The following is a 20,611-nucleotide window of genomic DNA, read 5'->3' as shown; positions in this document are numbered from 1 at the left end:
CTCCAGGCCGCAGAGAGTAACAGAGTTCACGGCTCCAGCTGCATGGGAAGGCTTATGGTGGCGTCCTGCCGCGTCGGTGAAGCAGAAACAGCATTGGGTGAGTGAGCCTGCTCGCGGTGAGACCTGCGGGCAGAGGATTCATAACACAGTTCAGATGTATTCCATACATTAAGAAAGGTGGAAGGAAGGCAAAACTATTACTGGCATGGTTAAAAGGTGAGGTGAAGGAGGCTATTTTAGTCAAAAAAACATCCTTCAAGAATTGGAAGAAGGATCCATCCGAAGAAAATAGGATAAAACATAAGCATTGTCAAGTTAAGTGTAAAACACTGATAAGACAGGCGAAGAGAGAATTTGAAATGAAGTTGTGCATAGAAGCAAAAACTCATAATAAAAACTTTAAAAAATATATCCGAATCAAGAAAGCTGTGAGGGAGTCGGTTAGACCATTAGATGACCGAGGGGTTAAAGGGGCACTTAGGGAAGATAAGGCCATTGCAGAAAGACTAAATGAATTCTTTGCTTCTGTGTTTACTAATGAGGATGTTGGGGAGATACCAGTTCCAGAGATGGTTTTCAAGGGTGATGAGTCAGACGAACTGAACCAAATCACTGTGAACAGGAATGATGTAGTAGGCCAGATTGACAAACTAAAGAGTAGCAAACCACCTGGACCGGATGGTATGCATCCTAGGGTATTGAAGGAACTCAAAAATGAAATTTCTGATCTTTTAGTTAAAATTTGTAACCTATCATAAAATCATCCATTGTACCTGAAAGACTAGAGGGTGCCAATGTAACCCAATATTTAAAAAGGGCTCCAGGGGCGATCCGGGTAACTATAGACTAATGAGTCTGACTTCAGTGCCGGGAAACATAGTGGAAACTATTCTAAAGATCAAAATCGTAGAGCATGTAGAAAGACTTGGTTTAATGGAACACAGTCAACATGGATTTACCCAAGGGAAGTCTTGCCTAACAAATCTGCTTCATTTTTTTGAAGGGGTTAATAAACATGTGGATAAAGATGAACCGGTAGATGTAGTGTATTTGGATTTTCAGAAGGCATTTGACAAAGTTCCTCATGAGAGGCTTCTAAGAAAACTAAAAAGTAATGGGATAGGACGCAATGTCCTTTCGTGGATTACAAACTGGTTAAAAGCAGGAAACAGAGAGTAGGATTAAATGGTCAATTTTCTCAGTGGAAAAGGGTAAACAGTGGAGGGCCTCAGGGATCTGTACTTGGACTGGTGCTTTTCAATATATATATAAATGATTTGGAAAGGAACACGACGAGTGAGGTTATCAAATTTGCGGACGAATCAAAATTATTCAGAGTAGTTAAATCACAAGCGGAATGTGATACATTACAGGAGGACCTTGCAAGACTGGAAGATTGGGCATCCAAATGGCAGATGAAATTTAATGTGGACAAGTGCAAGGTGTTGCATATAGGCAAAAATAACCCTTGCTGTAGTTACTCTATGTTAGGTTCCATATTAGGAACTACCACCCAGGAAAAAGATCTAGGCATCATAGTGGATAATACTTTAAAATTGTCAGCTCAGTATGCTGCAGCAGTCAAAAAAGCAAACAGAAGGTTAGGAATTATTAGGAAGGGAATGGTTAATAAAAAGGAGAATGTCATAATGCCTCTGTATCGCTCCATGGTGAGAGCGCACCTTGAATACTGTGTACAATTCTGGTCGCTGCATCTCAAAAAAGATATAATTGCAATGGAAAAGGTATAGAGAAGGGCAACCAAAATGATAAAAGGGATGGAACAGCTCCCCTATGAGGAAAGGCTGAAGAGGTTAGGCCAGTTCAGCTTGGAGAAGAGACGGCTGAGGGGGGATATGATAGAGGTCTTTAAGATCATGAGAGGTCTTGAGCAAGTAGATGTGAATCGGTTATTTACACTTTCGGATAATAGAAGGACTAAGGGACATTCCATGAAGTTAGCAAGTAGCACATTTAAGACTAATCGGAGAAAATTCTTTTTCACTCAATGCACAATTAAGCTCTGGAATTTGTTGCCAGAGGATGTGGTTACTGCAGTTAGTGTAGCTGGATTCAAAAAAGGTTTGGATAAGTTCTTGGAGAAGTCCATTATCACAAGCAGATTGTGATCAATTGCAGGAAGACCTTCTGAGACTGGAAAATTGGGCATCCAAATGGCAGATGAAAGACTAAAGAGGTTAGGACTTTTCAACTTGGAGAAGAGACGGCTGAGGGGGATATGATAGAGGTGTTTAAAATCATGAGAGGTCTAGAACGGGTTAATGTGAATCAGTTATTTACTCTTTCGGATACTAGAAAGACTAGGGGGCACTCCTTGAAATTAGCATGTGGCACATTTAAAACTAATCAGAGAAAGTTCTTTTTCACTCAACGCACAATTAAACTCTGGAATTTTTTGCCAGAGGATGTGCTTAGTGCAGTTAGTGTAGCTGTGTTTAAAGAAGGATTGGATAAGTTCTTGGAGGAGAAGTCCATTACCTGTTTTATCCTCCGTTTCCTGATGTTCCAGGTTCCTTGCTGTCCTGCTCCTGTGTCTTCGTCAAGGGGCGCGCGCAGTCAGCGGACTTTGCCGGACTTCGCTGGATTCGTCTAAATAAGTAAGATCTTAAATTTAATCCCCACTCCTCTCTCTCGGGGTCATCTGTTCCTGTTTAAAATATATTTAGCATATAGAGAAGAAGTTGGGGACTTTCCTGTATGATTATTTTATAATTATGCCTCCTAAACGCAAAGGTAGGATTAGAGTTTTTCCCACTCTCCCTACGCCATCTTTAATACAACAGGAAATAACCAACTTTATGGCTTCACCTATACTACAGGACAGAGATGCCGAGGATTTTGAGGTGCCAAGGGGTCAGGGAGGACCCCTTGTGCCTGCAGAAGAGGCCTCTTTAAGCCCTAATACCGGGCTACCGCCAATACAGAGGGCGAGGGAAAATGTTCCTGGACAAACTGTGAATGATAATAAAAATCTTGGACTTATTGCGGGAAATTTTCAATCCCGCACTCAGAGTCCAAACGAAAGATGAGACACTTTAGTTACCCCTTCAAGTTTTATAGGGGATAATGAAAGTTTGTCGTTGGCAACTCCAGGAATTGGAGGGAAAGATTCTGTGCCTAATATCCAGTTATCAGGAACTTTAACCCGTTCTGCATTGGTAACAATGGAAACACTGTGGGATATGATGGCAGGCATGAGTATAAATATTAAGAACTTGGAAGGGAAAATTGACTTATTAAATGGGAAAAATGAACAAGAATATCTAAAAATTCAAAAGCAGATTAAAGAAACCAATGATAGAGTAAAGTATTTGGAAGATCAGGAAAGAAAGTCTTTAGATTTTAACGCAGCAGTAGTGAAAGATAGGGAAGCTATGAGTAGACGAATAGAAATGCTGGAAAATAATACCAAAAAGTTCAACTTAAGATTTTTAAATTTTCCCAGAATAGTAGGGGAAGAGCCCTTAATTACTTTAAAAAAGTTTTTGGTTGAACAATTGGGTTTTACTTTGGATCAATCTCCTACCATTAACAATTGTTTTTTCCTCCCTATTAGAAATGAATTACCTAGACCAGAAATGTTTCAGGGAGATCTCTCCAATTTTTTGGAGGACTCTTCCGCAAATGTAATAAGTTGGGGAACATTGTTAGTAACTTTCTATTCTACTGCTGACGTAAATGCTATAATGAAAAAATATTTTAATAAATATCCAATTACATACTTAGAAAAATCAATAAAAGTTTTTCCTGATTTGGCATCATCTATCCAATTACATCGTAAAGCCTTTTTGGCATTTCGCCAAGAAGTGGTATCATTGGGATTTTCTTTTTTGTTGCTTTATCCATGCAAATGCATATTAAAAAGACAAGAAGATTTGTTCATATTTTTTGTCCCTGACCAACTTAAAACTTTTTTGGATCAGATGAGATTGCCTACCTCAACCCCGGTTTCCAGTTAAGATAAAGGAAAGAAAGTATAGGATATGCTAAAAATTAACTTTGAAAAAAGAAATTTTCTAGTTGGATTCTCCCAATTGTAGGAATTATAAACCCTCCAATTTGATTGATAAATAAATAGAGAGGTTAATAAACTATGTTTATCTATGTATGTATAAATATTAAGATATTGCATTAATCATTCATTGTTATTTCAGAGTATGCAATAAGTTTTGAAATTGTATATTTGGAAAATTGATAAATAAAGAATTAAAAAAAAAAAAGCTTAACTAAAATAAAATGATTTAATCATTTCCTTCACTTTTTAATTGAAACTTCTTCTTTTTATCTCTAATGATAAAATATTCCATTGAATGGGACCCTGTATCATAAAAAGTCACTCATGGGATTCATCTAAGCAAATGAATCTGAAAGAGGGTACTTCTAGTAGTATCTGGTTCCCTGACCTAAGGGCTCCCATAGGCTAATAAAGTTTTATCAGGCCTATACAGCAGAAATCGCTAGGGAGCCTGTGCGCGCGATTCAGTAAATTAGTTTATTTAAATTAGGGCCCCCGGTAAAAAGAGGCACTAGGGACATTAGCGCATGCCTAGCACCTCTTTTTGGACAGGAGCAGCGGCTGTTAGGGAGTTTGATAACCGACGCTCAATTTTGCAGGTGTTGGTTCTCAAACCCGCTGACAGCCACGGGTTCGGAAACCGGACGCCGGCAAAATTGAGCGCCGGTTTTCAACCCGCGAGCTGCGGACCCATTTTAAATTTTTTTTTTTTTATTTTGAACTATTTGTAACTTTTGGGACTTCTGACTTAATATCACCATGATATTAAGTCGGAGGGTATACAGAAAAGCAGTTTTTATTGCTTTTCCGTGCACTTTCCCGGTGCCAAGAGAAATTAATGCCTACCTTTGGGTAGGCGCTAATTTCTGAAAGTAAAATCACGTGGGCATAACTAATAGGGCCATCAACATGCATTTGCATGTTGCGGGCGCTATTAGTTTCGGGGGGGTTGGATGCGTGTTTTCGGCGTGCTATTACCCCTATTGAATAAGGACTAAAGCTAGCGTGTCAAACGCGCGTCCAAATGCGGGTTAACAGTGCGCTCTGCCGGAGCGCACTGTACTGTAACGGTCTGTAAATCAGCATTAAAAGCAGGAGAAGCATTCCCATTAATCCCTTTAAAGACAAAAAGCATGACCCAGGGCTTAATTCTCCAAAGTATGGGTAACCAATGGTAGTGCAAGAGAGTTAGGGGTAATGTGTTCTCTTAATGAAAGACCCGCAATTATTCTTGCTGCTGAATTTTGTACGTGTTGAAAAGCTTTTATCATTGAAAGAGGTAGACCAAGAAGTAAGATATTACAATAATCAGTAGGTGTTATAATTAAAGAATGAATAATTGTTTTAAGGTCTTGTTCCTCACGATATGGATGTATTCTATGTATTAAATGAAGCTTAGAAAAAAACAACTTCACAATAATTGATTTATATGGGGGTGGAGGGATAATGTGGTATCCATCAAAACTCCTAAATTCCAAGCTTGTTTTACAATGGGAACAACATCTGCATTTGTTGTGATATTAGATGGAATTTCTTGCTTAGGATTTTTAGCCAAATAGAGGATTTCAGTTTTTTTCATGTTTAAAGCCAATTTGTTTTCTCAAGAGTTGAGAGCCATTATAGTGGTTTCTACTTTTTCTAAAGCTGTCGTGATGGAACCATTAATAGGTATATAGAATTGGATGTCATCAGCAAAAATACGATAATTTACATCAAGGCCTGAGAATGTTTTACAAATCAGGGCAATATAGACATTAAATAGAGATGAAGACAAGGATGACCCTTGTGGCACTCCAGTTTTTCCCTTGAACAGAGTGGACTCATCATTATTAATCACTACTTTCTGCTGACGTCCTTTTAAAAAAGAAATAAACCAATTAAGGACTGTGTTGGTTATTCCCTTTTCTCTAAGCCATTAAATCTAGGAGCACTAGGAAGTATTCAGACCCATTATCAAAACCTCTCCAAAAAACATAAAAAAGAGAGAGCAGAAGAACTTTAATACTGTGATCAGCACAGAAACCATACTGATGTAAATCAAGAACCTCTTGGCGTTCAAAAAAAAAACAAACTGGAATTATTTCAGTACTGTTTTTTCCAGATTTTTTGAAATAAATGCTAAATTGGAAATAGGCCTATAGTTATTCAAAACTGCAGCATCAAGATTGGCTTTTTTTAAATACTGTTTTAATAGTAGCAACCTTCAAAGGATCGGGAACATGACCTTGACATAATGACAAATTCACTAATTCAGCAATAAACATTGCATAATCATCCTTGATGCATTTCAGAGCAGCATTAGATCATCTTAGCACTGGACAGAAATTGGTAGTTTGCTAATAATTTCGTTAATTTCATTAAAAGAAACATCATCAAACAATTCCCAACTAATGGGAAGATCACCAGATGTATCAATGCTCATATAAGAAAATTGAATATTTAATCTTTCAATCTTACAGGTCGATACAGTTATGTCGCGTTAGAAAGAGTGCGGCAGTGCCAGGCGCACCCTCGTTCCCCGCACGCACAGTTCTCTTCACCTACCGCTCGATACTCTCTTCAAATTGCATGCAAATGCATGCCGCGTCTGCGAAGCGTTAGGCAAAGGTTAGGCCCGCGCAAACCATTTTACTGTATAGAACGCCTATACAGTATCCTGGGTGCGCGGGCCTAACGCTTCACGGCCATGCTGGTATCTGTCATTTCAAATGTCATTTCAAATGACATTTGAAATGACAGGTACCAGGAAGTGGACAGTTATGTTCTCCGATGCTCGGCAAACTTTCCCCCAGCCCCCGCTCACCTGCCCTGGCCGCGTCCGGTCTCCGGTGCAGCCCCAGTCCTGTCCCCTCCTCCCGAAGCAAAAAAAAACCCCGAAAAAAAAGTAGCAAGAGAGCGAGGGGAGAGACGGGCAATCCTACGCTCGGGCCTGCAGTCCCTTGTTCTCTCCTCCCAAAGCAGGGCACGAAAAGCAGCCTTGCTCCGGGAGGAGGGGGGGGGCAGTTTAAAGCGATGAAGCGACTTACTTTTGCAGCCCCCCCCCCTCTGGACATCGGCGACGACCGCGGCTCCAGCCTCCAGCTGTCAGACAGACACATCGCACGTGGGAAAGCGGCCCCTATGCGTGCAATTGGCTGCTCAAGACGTGACGTCACGACGTTTGGCGTCACGGCATGTGACGTCACGTCTTGAGCAGCCAATTGCACGCATAGGGGCCGCTTTCCCACGTGCGATGCGTCTGTCTGACAGCTGGAGGCAGGAGACGCGGTCGTCGCCGATGTCCAGAGGGGGGGGGGCTGCAAAAGTAAGTCGCTTCGTCGCTTTAAACTGCCCCCCCCCTCCTCCCGGAGCAAGGCTGCTTTTCGTGCCCTGCTTTGGGAGGAGAGAACAAGGGACTGCAGGCCCGAGCGTAGGATTGCCCGTCTCTCCCCTCGCTCTCTTGCTACTTTTTTTTCGGGGTTTTTTTTTGCTTCGGGAGGAGGGGACAGGACTGGGGCTGCACCGGAGACCGGACACGGCCAGGGCAGGTGAGCGGGGGCTGGGGGAAAGTTTGCCGTCTACCCTTACCCCTGCCTCTAACGCTGGGGTAAGGGTAGGCGGTAAGTTAGCAGGGTAAACGAGCGGCAAAACGGCAGGGTAAAAAAGCGATAGTCGGGGCGCGTGTTACTGTATGGGAGGGAATAGCTAATTCGCTCGTTTACATTTAATATACATGCCGCGGGCGGAAGGGGTCACCCGGGGATTTTAAGAGGCGGTAGGGATGAGTTAAAGGGGATAGTGTATCGCGGGAAGGGCTAATGCGGCCGGAAAGTGAGTAGAAGGCAAGTTAGGAGCAGGGTAACCGCGGCCGCACTTTACTGTATCGATCTGTTAATGATGAAAAAGATCCAATTTTGTTTGCATTCAGGCAAGTATTAGAACATGTAATGACATCTCAAAGAGAAGTCAAGGATTTAACAACATGAAATAGTTCTTTAGACCTATTCAAGGATAAACCAATTTGGAATAATATCTTTTCTTCTCAATATTAACTCATGCTCTATATTCATCTAGTATCATCAAATATTGTTCACAATCTTAAGACGATTTAGATTTCCTCCATCGTTGTTCAGATTGTCTCAGTAACCTCTTTTTTTTTGTTTACTAATTCAATATTATACCAAAAAGCTCTATAAGAATGATTGGTTTTGACACAGTGGAACAATTTGATCAAGTACCACTTGTAAAATATTTTGTCAACCATTTATTTTTATATTTTTTTATTTATGCTTTTTATATACTGTCATTCCAAAAGTAGAACACAATGGTTAACAAGTATAGCTGTTGTGTTCCGCAGCCGTGGGAGGCCACGGCTGCGATCACCTACCTCACCCGCGACAGCGACCCGCCGTGGGAATTCCCGGGGAAGCCCCCGATACTAGGCCCATTGCTCCGGCATGGGTCCCCACGTTGATCGCCGCAGGAGGAGCCGTCCCTGCTCCTCCCTTGCGGCGTTCAGCAGCGTTTCCTCCATGGAGGAAATTCAAGATGGCCGCCGCCATCTTTAGGCGCGAGGCCGCGCCTCCTTCTCAGATTTAAAGGGCCCTGATCCCTTTAACCAGCCTCACCTGTTCCTGATCAACCTGAATAGGGGAAGTACAAAAGGAGGCTTCCTCTGCTCATTCCTTGACTTGGAAACGTTCTCCAACGCTGTCTAGTCTGCTTGCTTCGGTGAGTTCCTTGAGCTTGGATTCTGGTTCCTGGTTCCTGTTTCGTCTTGGTGTTCCTGATTACTGACTTCGGATTGGCTTACGGTGATTCTCTGGTTCCTGACTTCGGATTGGCAAGCGGTGATTCTCTGGTGCACGACTTCGGACTGGTAAGCGACGACCCTCTGGCACTCGACCTAGGACTCCTTCAAGACTACCGACTCTAAGGGCCCACATAAGTCCCAGCGGCCCGGGCCCCTATGGGCTCCTCCCGGGGGGACCACGGGCTTCCAGGGCGAAGCTCCAGTCAGCCCTTGCACCGTCACCTGACCTCTCAAAGGTCCACCTAAGTCCCAGCGGTCTGGGTCCCTATGGGCTCCTCCTGGGGGGACCACAGACTTCCAGGGGTGAAGACACAGCTCCTCTTCTCGTCTCTTCATCCGTCTCCGCTGCCGCCTCAGTCTCCAGTGCCAAGGGTCAGCTCATCCCGTCTTCTGCTCTGCCTCGCCTCCCGACGAGAGAACCTATGGTTCCTCCGAAAGGTATACCATCCTCGGCCAAGGGTTCACAAGCCTGAGCATAACAGATTGCCAAGTCCATGGACCCAGCAGAGGCATCCGCCCGCCAGACCATTCCGGGAATGGCCCATCGCTTAAAAGATCAGCAACAGACCCTCGATGCCTTGGTCTCTGCAGTGCAGGGCCTGACCCAACGCCTCGAGGCATTAGGGCCCATGAACCCTACGCTGCCATCTCCGCCTAGGGCTCAAGGAGGCCGCCCTACTCAGCCGCATGCCGTCCAGGCCTCTGGGGGCGACCTGGGGCAAGGAATTCCCACTCAACTCCCGGCACCCTCTCGATACGCCGGAGATGCGAAGTTGTGTCGAGGATTCCTCAGCCAGTGCTAGGTCCGTTTTTCCTTGTTGCCTGCACAGTTTCCCAGCGACCTGGTCAAAACCAGCTACATTATGTCCCTACTCGACGGAAAGCCCCTGATCTGGGCCTCTCATCTGTGGGAGAGAAGAAACCCTGTCTTCGAAAACTTGAGTCAGTTCCTATCCGCTTTCCGACAGATATTTGATGAGCCGATCCGTAAACCAACTGCCGTTTCGGAATTGCTTCGGTTGCGACAGGACCCGGACAGTGGCCGAATACACAACAGAATTCCGCACTCTAGCTGCAGAGCTAAATTGGAGAGAAGATTGCCTCCATGAGATCTTCTTGAAAGGGCTATCCTCACACCTACAAAATGAACTAGCCGCGAAGGAACTGCCGGACGACCTCAATGGCATGATAGAATTAGCCAACTGAGTAGACCGTCGCATGCGGTTTTGCCTTCTGGAGGTAAAGGCAGCGAGAAGGCCCTTGCCCTCCCCTAGGAGCGCTTCGACCGTCCTCTGAGCCCCCGCCGAAGAACCCATGGAGTTGGGTCGCGGGAGAGTCTCTCCACAGGACTGTCGACGGCAAATGAGGGAGGGGCTCTGTTTTTACTGCGGTGCAGCGGGCCATTGGATTGCTGCTTGCCCGACACGGGCGGGAAACTCTTGGGCCTAGGACCTGAAGGAGGTCTCTTCTTGATCCGTACCACTCCTGAACCTCCACTAATCCTGCCAGTGGTATTAACTGCAGTGGATGGAGAGTTCCACACGCTGGCCTTGGTGGACTCCGGCGCCGGCAGGAATATTATCATGAAAGGCCTGGTAGAACATTTAAAGATCTCTCAAGTTCCGCTGTCTCGTCCCTTGGTCATCTCCTCAATCCAAGGGAAGCCTCTTCCGGAACGGGTGACACACACCACTATTCCTGTCCAGCTGAGGGCTGGGGTCCTGCATCAAGAACAGATGTCGCTCTATGTCCTGGAGTACTCCATCCATCCAATTGTCCTAGGACTCCCCTGGCTCCAGGAGCACGAGCCCCAGTTCGATTGGAAGACCTTGCAGCTGGCTTGTTGGGGGCCAAATTGCCTTGGCAATTGCCTCCAAGCTGTGGTTCCTGTATCCTGCCCTATCACCTCCATCAGCCTTCCGGGCCTGCCAGCTCCATATGCCTCGTACACAGATGTATTTTCTAAACAGAAGGCTGAAATACTTCCACCTCATCGATCGTTCCACTGTGCCATCCATCTCCTTCCTGGCACTGAACCTCCTCGGGGTTGCACCTACGCCCTCTCGCCTGCAGAGACGCAGGCTATGACCGAGTACATCAAAGAGAACCTGGAGAGGGGCTTCATTTGGAAGTCTAGATCCCCGGCCGGGGCTGGCTTCTTCTTTGTTGCGAAGAAGGATGGGAGTCTTCGCCCCTGTATTGACTACCGGGGCTTAAATGCTATTACGGTCAAGGATCGTTACCCCTTGCCCCTCATCTATGAGCTCTTTGACCGGCTCCAAGGGGCAAGGATCTTTTCCAAATTGGACCTCCGAGGGGGCCTACAACCTCATCCGAATCAAGGAAGGTGATGAGTGGAAAATGGCCTTCAATACCCGAGACGGCCACTATGAGTATCTAGTGATGCTGTTCGGGCTCTGTAATGCTCCTGCGGTGTTCCAGAACACCATGAATGAGATATTCCGTGATCTCCTATACAAGTGCGTGGTGGTGTACCTGGATGACATTTTAGTATTCTCGGATTCCCTGACCGTGCACCGTCAGCACGTCATCCAGGTATTGCAACGGCTCCAAGAACATCAGTTGTACGCAAAATTGGAAAAGTGCCTCTTTGAGAAGGAGTCCCTTCCCTTCCTGGGATACATCATCTCCAGTGAAGGGTTCTGTATGGATCCTCAAAAGCTGAAAGCCATTCGGGAATGGCCCCAGCCGTCCGGATTGAAGGCACTCCAACGATTCCTGGGATTCGCGAATTATTATCGGTCATTCATTCCACACTATGCGTCCATAGTCGCCCCGATGACGGCCCTGACCCGGAAAGGCGCGGATCCCAAGAAGTGGCCTCCGGGAGCGGAAACCGCTTTTCATCGCCTCAAGGAGGCGTTCCTGCAGCAACCATGCCTTCGGCATCCGGACCCACAGCGGCCGTTCATCATTGAAGTAGATGCCTCATCGGAAGGCGTGGGCGCCGTCTTGAGTCAGATGTCTGATAATCACAAACTTCGTCCATGTGCCTTCCTCTCGCGCCAGTTCTCCCCGGTGGAGAGAAATTATGCCATAGGAGATAAGGAGCTGCTAGCGATCAAAGTCGCCCTCGAAGAATGGCGCCCCTGGCTGGAGGGAGCACAGCACCCGTTCATGATCTACACGGACCACAAGAATCTCGAATACCTGCACCGGGCACAACGGCTCAACCCACGGCAAGCACGTTGGGCTCTGTTTTTTCCTGGTTTAATTTTGTGCTCCACTACAGACTGGCCGAGAAGAATGCCAAGGCCGATGCCCTATCACGGGTATTTGAGTCAACGGAAGGCTCTGAGGAACCACGATACATCATCGAGCCGTCCCGGATCCTCGTCTGCTACCACAACAATCCCTCCAGGGAAAACTTTGATTCCCCCGGGCTTGCGGAAACAAGTCTTGGCATGGGCCCACGACTCCCGCTGATCCGGTCACCCAGGGCAATCCCGGACACTACAGACCCTGCACCGCGATTACTGGTGGCCAAAGGTCAACAAGGATGTCCGAGCATACGTAGAATCCTGTCAGTCCTGCGCCCGCCACAAGAGGATCTTTGGTCCGACCCCAGGCCTACTTCAGCCACTACATGCGCCTTCCAAACCATGGACTCATGTGGCAACCGACTTCGTGGTAGACCTGCCACTATCCAGTGGCAACACGGTAATTTGGGTAGTCGTCGAACGCTTTAGTAAAATGGTGCACTTTATGCCGTTGCCGGGGTTGCCGTCCGCTCCACAGTTGGCTCAGCTGTTTGTTCAACATGTCTTCAGGCTACATGGTCTCCTGAAAAGCATCCTCTCGGATCGAGGGCCGCAATTCACTGCCAAGTTCTGGAGGATGCTTTGCCTAAAGTTCGACGTCACTTTAGACTATACGTCCAGTTACCATCCTCAGACCAATGGCCTCGCAGAAAGAACAAACCAGACGTTGAAACAATTCCTGCGCCTGTACATCAACGAAAACCAAGATGACTGGGCTAGCCTGCTACCCTGGGCTGAATTCGCGCTAAATTCCCATACCTCCGTGGCTACGGGATCTTCCCCGTTTCAGATAGTTTATGGCAGCAGCCACGACCGCCACTGCCTGTCCCCACCACAGTAGCGTCTCCAGTAGCTCAGCTCTCTGCTGAAGAGCTGCACCGCCTATGTATATCCACGCAGCACGCCCTGATCAAGGCCAGCCAGGCAGTTAAAAGGTATGCTGACCAGCGCAGAAGACCATACCCGCCTCTTAGACCGAGCCAAAAGGTTTGGTTAAGCATGCAATTTATCCGCTTGAAGCTGCCATCATCGCGACTGGCTCCGCGATTCATTGGGCCATTCCCCATCATCCGGCAGGTGGGTGCAGTCTCATATCAACTTCGCCTCCCTCCATCTCTTAAAATACACAACACATTCCATGTCTCCCTCCTGAAGCCTCTGGTATTGTCGTGGCCCTCCAGCACGCCTCCAACTCCCCAACATGTTGCCGCTGAAGATGACCTCACCTATCAGGTCCGGGAGGTCCTAGATGTAAGAAAACATCGCAAGAAGTGGGAATATCTGTTAGCGTGGGAGGGCTTCGGCCCCGAAGAAAACTCCTGGGAATCATTGGCTAACATCCTGGACTGGAATCTGCTGGAGCAATTCCACAGAGACCATCCGGCTAAACCCAGGCCTCCGGGGAGGCGCCCTAAAGAGGGGGGGTACTGTTGTGTTCCGCAGCCATGGGAGGCCACGGCTGCGATCCGCTACCTCACCCGCGACGGCAACCCACTGCGGGAATTCCGGGGGAAGCTCCTGACGCTAGGCCCATTGCTCCGGCACAGGTCCCTACGCTGATCGCCGCAGGAGGAGCCGTCCCTGCTCCTCCCTCGTGGCGTTCAGCAGCGTTTCCTCCATGGAGGAAATTCAAGATGGCTGCCGCCATCTTTAGGCACGAGGCCGCGCCTCCTTCTCAGATTTAAAGGGCCCTGATCCCTTTAACCAGCCTCACCTGTTCCTGATCAACCTGAGCAGGGGAAGTTCAAAAGGAGGTTTCCTCTGCTCATTCCTTGACTTGGCAACATCCTCCAATGCTGTCTAGTCTACTTGCTTCGGTGAGTTCCTTGAGCTTGGATTCTGGTTCCTGGTTTGTCTTGGTGTTCCTGGTTCCTGACTTCGGATTGGCTTACGGTGATTCTCTGGTTCCTGACTTCGGATTGGCAAGCGGTGATTCTCTGGTGCTCGACTTCAGACTGGTGAGCGACGACCCTCTGGCACTCGACCTAGGACTCCTTCAAGAATACCATCTCCAAGGGCCCACCTAAGCCCCAGCGGCTCAGGTACCTACGGGCACCTCCTGGGGGGACCGCGGGCTTCCAGGGCGAAGCTCCAGTCAGCCCTTGCACCGACACCTGACCTCTCAAAGGTCCACCTAAGTCCCAGCGGTCTGGGTCCCTACGGACTCCTCCTGGGGGGACCACAGACTTCCAGGGGTGAAGACACAGCTCCTCTTCTCGTCTCTTCATCCGTCTCCGCCGCCGCCTCAGTCTCCAGTGCCAAGGGTCAGCTCGCCCCATCTTCTGCTCTGCCTCGCCTCCTGATGAGAGAACCTTTGGGTCCTCCGAAAGGTATACCATCCTCCCGTTGGCCAAGGGTTCACAAGCCTGAGCATAACAATAGCATTGAATTATATTGTAGAAAGATAATAAATCTTTAAACTGCATTAATATAAAAATATGAAAGAGACATATTAAAAAGAGTTATTAAATACTACAAAATGGAAAATAATGCCAATGAATTATTTAAATAGAAGGCGTACAAATCAAGGAAAACTGAGTGAGAGATCAGTCTGTATAATAAGTAGATTTGAAAAAAACATCAGATGAGTTCATATGCTTTTTTAAGGCTTTTCACTGCCTTATCAACATTTGAGACCTCAATATCATGTAGCATCGGAAGCCAGAAATTTTTTAATGCTTCTACTTCAATAGGACATCGTTGACAGACTGAAATAGTTTCAGTTTTTATTTCCCCTTTTCTCCAATCTAATATCACAGAAGCACTGTAAAATCAGACCATGGTATTATCATGATTTCAGATTGGCAATCTTTAATATTTTTTGACAAGGTTTTAATAAAAACAAGGTCTAAGGTATGCGCCCCACAAAGGGTGGGCTCGATGATAAGTTGTGACCATCCCATCACACTCAAAGAATTCAAGATGAACTCACAATTTTCACTCCATCATTGAGAATCTATATGCAAATTAAAATTACCCATAATTAAGAATTCTTTATTGTCTAAATTTAAAGACTGTATCATATCAACTAAAAGAGAAGGATTGGTATTAATTAAAGTTGATGGAGCATATGCCCCAGATCGAATTTTCAAAAATAAGAATTTCCAATAAAGATTGGAACTCTAATTTCACCATACGCATATTTAAAGATTTTTTTTTTTTAATAATAATCAAGAGTCCCTCACCTTTTTTTTAGGCCTAGGAGCCAAGAAAATTTGATAATTTGTTACCTCTAATTGTTTTAATAAAACCTTGTCAGTTTCTATTAACAATGATTTTGTGATGCAAACGGGCGGATTTTCAAAGCCCTGCTCGCGTAAATCCGCCTGGATTTACGCGAGCAGGGCCTTGCGCGCCGGCACGCCTATTTTCCATAGGCCGCCGGCGCGCGCAGAACCCCGGGACGCACGTAGGTCCCGGGGTTTTCGGAAGGGGGCGTGTCGGGGGGGCAGGACCCGATGACGCGGCGTTTCGGGGGCGGGACCAGGGGCGTGGCGCCGGCCCGGGGGCGTGGTCCAGGCCCTCGGACCAGCCCCCAGGTCGGAGCACAGCGCGCCAGCACTCTGCTGGCGCGTGTAGATTTACGTCTGCTTCTCGCAGACGTAAATCTACGGACAAAGGTAAGGGGGGGGTTAGGTAGAGGAAGGGAAGGGAAGGTGAGGGGAGGGCGAAAGAGAGTTCCCTCCGAGGCCGCTCCGATTTCGGAGCGGCCTCGGAGGGAACGGAGACAGGCTGCGCGGCTTGGCGCGCGCCGGCTGCCCAAAATCGGCAGCCTTGCGCCCGCCGATCCAGGATTTTATAAGCTACGCGCGTAGCTTATAAAATCCAGCGTACTTTTGTTTGCGCCTGGTGCGCAAACAAAAGTACGCGAACGCGCTTTTTTTAAAAAATCTACCCCAAAATGCATTGTTTAAATTTGGTTAAAATATCAACAACAGTTTTGATATACTGAGGGGCAGATTTTAAAAGATGTGCACACAGTCATAAACGCACGCAGGGCTGGACGCATCGCGGGTGGCATGTATTTTACAAAGTTTGCGAATATGTGCAAGAACTATGCAAAATACGCACATGTTTCGCCTGCGAGTTGTGCGTATCCATTATGCACAACATGTGTATTTGCGCGCACTGCTGTGCGCACATAGGGGTAGATTTTAAAAGCTTGCGCGCATACATGGACATGCGTTTTATAACATGCATGTTATAAAATTGGGTGTCGGCGCGCGCAAGAGGGTGCACAATTATGCACCTTGTGTGTGTTGAGCCGCGCTGCCTTCCTCCGTTCCCTTCCCCCTAACCTAACCTAACCTTCCCACCCCTTCCCCTAACCTTTACCACCCAGTCCTACTCTACCCCCCCAAAAAAAGTTTATCCTACCTTTTGTACCTGCCTCTGGCCAGGCGCAGGCACCGGCAGCCTGCCGGCACGCGATCCTCCAACAAAGCGGCAATGGCCGCTCTGTCGGAGGACTCTGGCCATGCCCCCAGACCACCCCTTTTGTAAAGCCCAGGGACTTATACTCGTCCTGAGGATTTACATGCATGGATGGGTCTTTTTAAAATAGGCCCGGCGCACGTAACCCTTTCAAAATCTACCCCATATATTTGTGCACGCCATGCATTCGCGTGCACCAGTGCACACACCAATGTGAGAGCAGGTCTTCCTGCTCCGCTAGTGCATGCAAAATGGCTGGCAGGGGCAGGCAGCCTAACTTCACCACCAGGGAAATTACTCTGCTTATGTCCCTAGTGGTGGAGAAGAAAGGTTTTTATTCCCTATCAGAGGCCGGAGTACGAACTACTCCCGACTGAGGCGGTCCTGGTGGGAGGTGCAAGCCCGCTTCAACCAGACAGCTTCCCACCCCCGTGGAGTAAGTTGACAGTCTTTACAGTTATGTAATCTACTGTAGATGGGGGCACTATGGGAGTGTGAAGGTCGGGTTAGGCCTGGGAAGAGGAAAGTGAGTAGGAAACAGAGGGGCGGATTTTAAGAGTCCTGCTCGCCTAAATCCGCCCAAATCCGGGCGAATTTAGGCGTGCAGGGCCCTGCGCGCCGATGAGCCTATTTTACATAGGCCTACCAGCGTGCGCAGAGCCCCGGGACTCGCGTAAGTCCCGGGGTTTTCTGAGGGGGGCGTGTCAGGGGCGGGCCCGAACTGTGCGGCGTTTTCGGGGCGTGTCGGGAGCGTTCCGGGGGGCGGGTCCGGGGGCGTGGCTACGGCCCGGGGCGGGTCCGGGGGCGTGGCCGCGCCCTCCGGACCCGCCCCCAGGTCGCGTCCCGGCGCGCTAGCGGCCCGCTGGCACGCGGGGTTTACGTCTCCATCCGGGAGGCGTAAATCCCCCGACAAAGGTAAGGGGGGGGTTTAGACAGGGCCGGGCGGGTGGGTTAGGTAGGGGAAGGGAGGGGAAGGTGAGGGGAGGGCAAAAGAAAGTTCCCTCCGAGGCTGCTCCGATTTCGGAGCGGCCTCGGAGGGAACGGGGGTAGGCTGCGCGGCTCGGCGCGCGCCGGCTATACGGAATTGATAGCCTTGCGCGCGCCGATCCAGGATTTTAGCGGCTACGCGCGTATCTACTAAAATCCCGCGTACTTTTGCTTGCGCCTGATGTGCCAGCAAAAGTACGCCTATTCGCGCGGTCTGAAAATCTACCCCAGAGTGTTATAGTATACAGTAATGGATGGAGAATGTAATGTAAACCCCAAAGATTATTTGCATTGATTATTTGCTGCATGACTATTGAACCTCAGTATCATCATTCTTCATGGTTGGAAAATGTAGTTATAGCACTCATTGTCACAAACCAGTATGCAAGTCCTACTAGCACCTACAGAATACACTCATGGTACTCTTTCCATTTTTTCCAGTAGTGGCTGCGCCTAAAGAAGAGGTGGTGGCTGGAGCGGCTGCGGGCAGAGCGGGTTGGGTCTGGTGGTAAATGAGCCTTCCATGCTAATGGAATGTTCTTATATGTTTTTCCACATTAATGTACAGTTTTTTTCTAACCCCTGCTTTTGTTTTAAAATGCTGCAGAACCTGAACAGTAAGAGGAAAGGCCAGGCCCAGCTCCTGCATCTGAACCAGCTGCAGCTACTCCCGGGGAGGGAAGCTGGATTCTCTCCTCCAAAGCAACTTCGAAGGCGGCAACCACCTCTTCAGCAAGAGGTGAATCCCGGACCTCTCCCTAGCCCCCAACCCCCACATACAGCATCCTCCCAGTTTTGCCCAGGGAGTTAGGAATGCGGGGACACAAATGGGCCAGCCTTTGCTGGCCCAGGAAGACATACAGGGCCCTCTTGTTCCTCTACGCCCTCCCTCAGGTCAGCATCGCAGAGGCTCATCATCTAGAGCACGTTCTTACGATGATGAGCCTCTGAGTAGGCGCGAGTTTCTTGCTTACGTGAGGGGGGTGCAAGAGGAACTGAGGGCTGTGCATGCCTTCCAGGATAGGATGGTCAGGAACACGGATGGGATCCTCAGGGCCGTACAGCTGCTGGACGCAGCTGTAAGGGCCCTGTGTGTTCTCATCCGCAGGTCCTGTCCATCTTCCCTTGTCCCTGCCTAACTCTCTGGGTTTTTTTTAATGTAAATATTTTCCATCCCTAGTTGTCCTCTTCCCATTTTTTTTTTTTTTTTTGTAAGAAAAATGTAAGATACTGTGAATAAAAGTTATTTTTTTGAAACAAGTTTAAGTAAAAGATTTTGTTCAGTTAAACTGATGTATTTATTGTAGATGGAGGCAGGGTGATTTTAGGGAAGGGGGTCATGGATGAAAGGGGGCCATGGAAGGGTGAAGGGGTTCATGAAAGTGGGAAGGGGGTAATGGATGGAAGGGGTGATGGAAGGAAGGGTCAGGGAAGGTGGTGGGGGCATGCAAGGAAGGGTGTTGGAAAGGGGTGGGAGTGAAGGAAGGGGGGGGGGGGTGAAGTGGAGTATACTAATTAAAATTACCATGCACAAAGAAAATTAGACTGGGTTTTTTTTGGTTAAACTTCAACAAATCTTCCAATGGTCAAGGAGGAACAACCAGCTGGCAAGCCAAGGAGGTGTGGCAGAGTCAGCATCATCAGCGTTGGAATAAAGATTGGCAGCAGCATCACCAGCTACACATACAGCTGTAATGTCCAACTACATGGACATGCAACACATATAGAAAAACACATTACTAAGATTTCCATCTCATCTTCTCATTATTTCTTCACAGTTCTGGGCCCCAGGGAGGCACTCAGGGCTGTATAGCAAACTATTTTTGGTTATATTTTGATAAATGTGTTTGTTTTTTTTTAACACATTGCAACTGTAATACGGCTGACAGAGGAAAGATTAAAGACTCACAAGAGATAGGTGTAGTGCACATATGGATCATTAATAACACATGGTGAAGGAGGAACTGCTGAGGGACAGAACACCATTAACCTTTTTCTACTATTAGACAGAATACTTACTCTGCAGTACTATACAGACTGTGAAGACATGGCCAAAATATATCTGCAAATCACAGACTCTTCAAATATCACAGCACATACATAGTGTTACCTATCAATTTACCATTCTTTCACATCCACATTTTTCACCTTGTACACCAATCCACATGCTCATAGGGGCGGATTTTCAGAGCCCTGCTCGCCGGGAAGCCTATTTTACATAGGCCTCCTGGCGCGCGCAGAGCCCCGGGACTCGCGTAAGTCCCGGGGTTCTCCGAGGGGGGCGTGTCGGGGGCGTGTTGGGGGGCGGGCCCGGTCGTCGCGGCGTTTCGGGGGCGTGTCGGCAGCGTTTTGGGGGCGGGTACGGGGGCGTGGCTACGGCCCGGGGCGGTCCGGGGGCATGGCTGCGCCCTTCGTACCCGCCCCCAGGTCGCGGCCGGCGCGCAGGAGGCCCGCTGGCGCGCGGGGATTTACGCCTCCCAGAGGGAGGGTAAATTCCCCCGACAAAGGTAAGGGGGGGGTTTAGACAGGGCGGGCGGGTGGGTTAGGTAGGGGAAGGGAGGGGAAGGTGAGGGGGAGGGCAAAGGAAAGTTTCCCTCCGAGGCCGCTCCGATTTCGGAGCGGCCTCGGAGGAAACGGGGGTAGGCTGCGCGGCTTGGCGCGCGCCGGCTATACAAAATCCATAGCCTTGCGCGCGCCGATCCAGGTTTTTAGCAGATACGCGCGGCTCCGCGCGTATCTACTAAAATCCAGCGTACTTTTGTTTGCGCCTGCAGCGCAAACAAAAGTAGGCTATTCGCGCGCCTTTTAAAATCTGCCCCATATTGTTTAGGACATGAAAAACAAAATAGGTTTTGTTAACTCACTACTTTTATAGAGCTTCAGTTTGCCCCCAGCCTTGAAAATAGGCTATCTTGTGTTGCGCTGGAAGTGGACCCTTGGCCTGGTGCAGGATTAGTACGGCCCTCCGGTTGGACCCAGAAAGCACCTGCATCAGGAGGCGGAGCTCAGGAGGAGACAGAGGCTAGCTGGAGCTTTGACAATAGCAACCCGGAGTTCCCTCAGGTTGAGCCCTTGATTACC

General features: G+C 48.2%; 1 protein-coding gene and 1 long non-coding RNA gene across 10 annotated transcripts in view; one reads left to right on the top strand and one right to left on the bottom strand.

The window, feature by feature from the left end:
* Positions 1–2,618, top strand: part of LOC115090708 — a 73,271-nt gene extending 70,653 nt beyond the window's left edge. Inside the window, exon 3 of the long non-coding RNA XR_003856481.1 lies at positions 2,531–2,618. This is a non-coding gene — a long non-coding RNA (uncharacterized LOC115090708). The remainder of the gene's footprint in view (positions 1–2,530) is intronic.
* BCAT1 (branched chain amino acid transaminase 1) overlaps positions 1–20,611 on the bottom strand; it is a 584,786-nt gene that overhangs the window by 61,573 nt on the left and 502,602 nt on the right. Inside the window, exon 12 of one of the 9 annotated variants that reach the window (XR_003856478.1) lies at positions 2,500–2,610. The exons of the other annotated variants lie outside the window; for them this stretch is intronic. The gene's annotated coding sequence lies outside the window, so the exon portion shown is untranslated. The remainder of the gene's footprint in view (positions 1–2,499; positions 2,611–20,611) is intronic. 9 annotated transcript variants of the gene reach the window in all.

Source organism: Rhinatrema bivittatum, chromosome 4, assembly GCF_901001135.1.
Source record: "Rhinatrema bivittatum chromosome 4, aRhiBiv1.1, whole genome shotgun sequence".
NCBI classification, from domain to species: domain Eukaryota; kingdom Metazoa; phylum Chordata; class Amphibia; order Gymnophiona; family Rhinatrematidae; genus Rhinatrema; species Rhinatrema bivittatum.
Note: the sequence above shows the minus strand (reverse complement) of the source record. Positions and strands in the feature narration are given on the sequence as shown.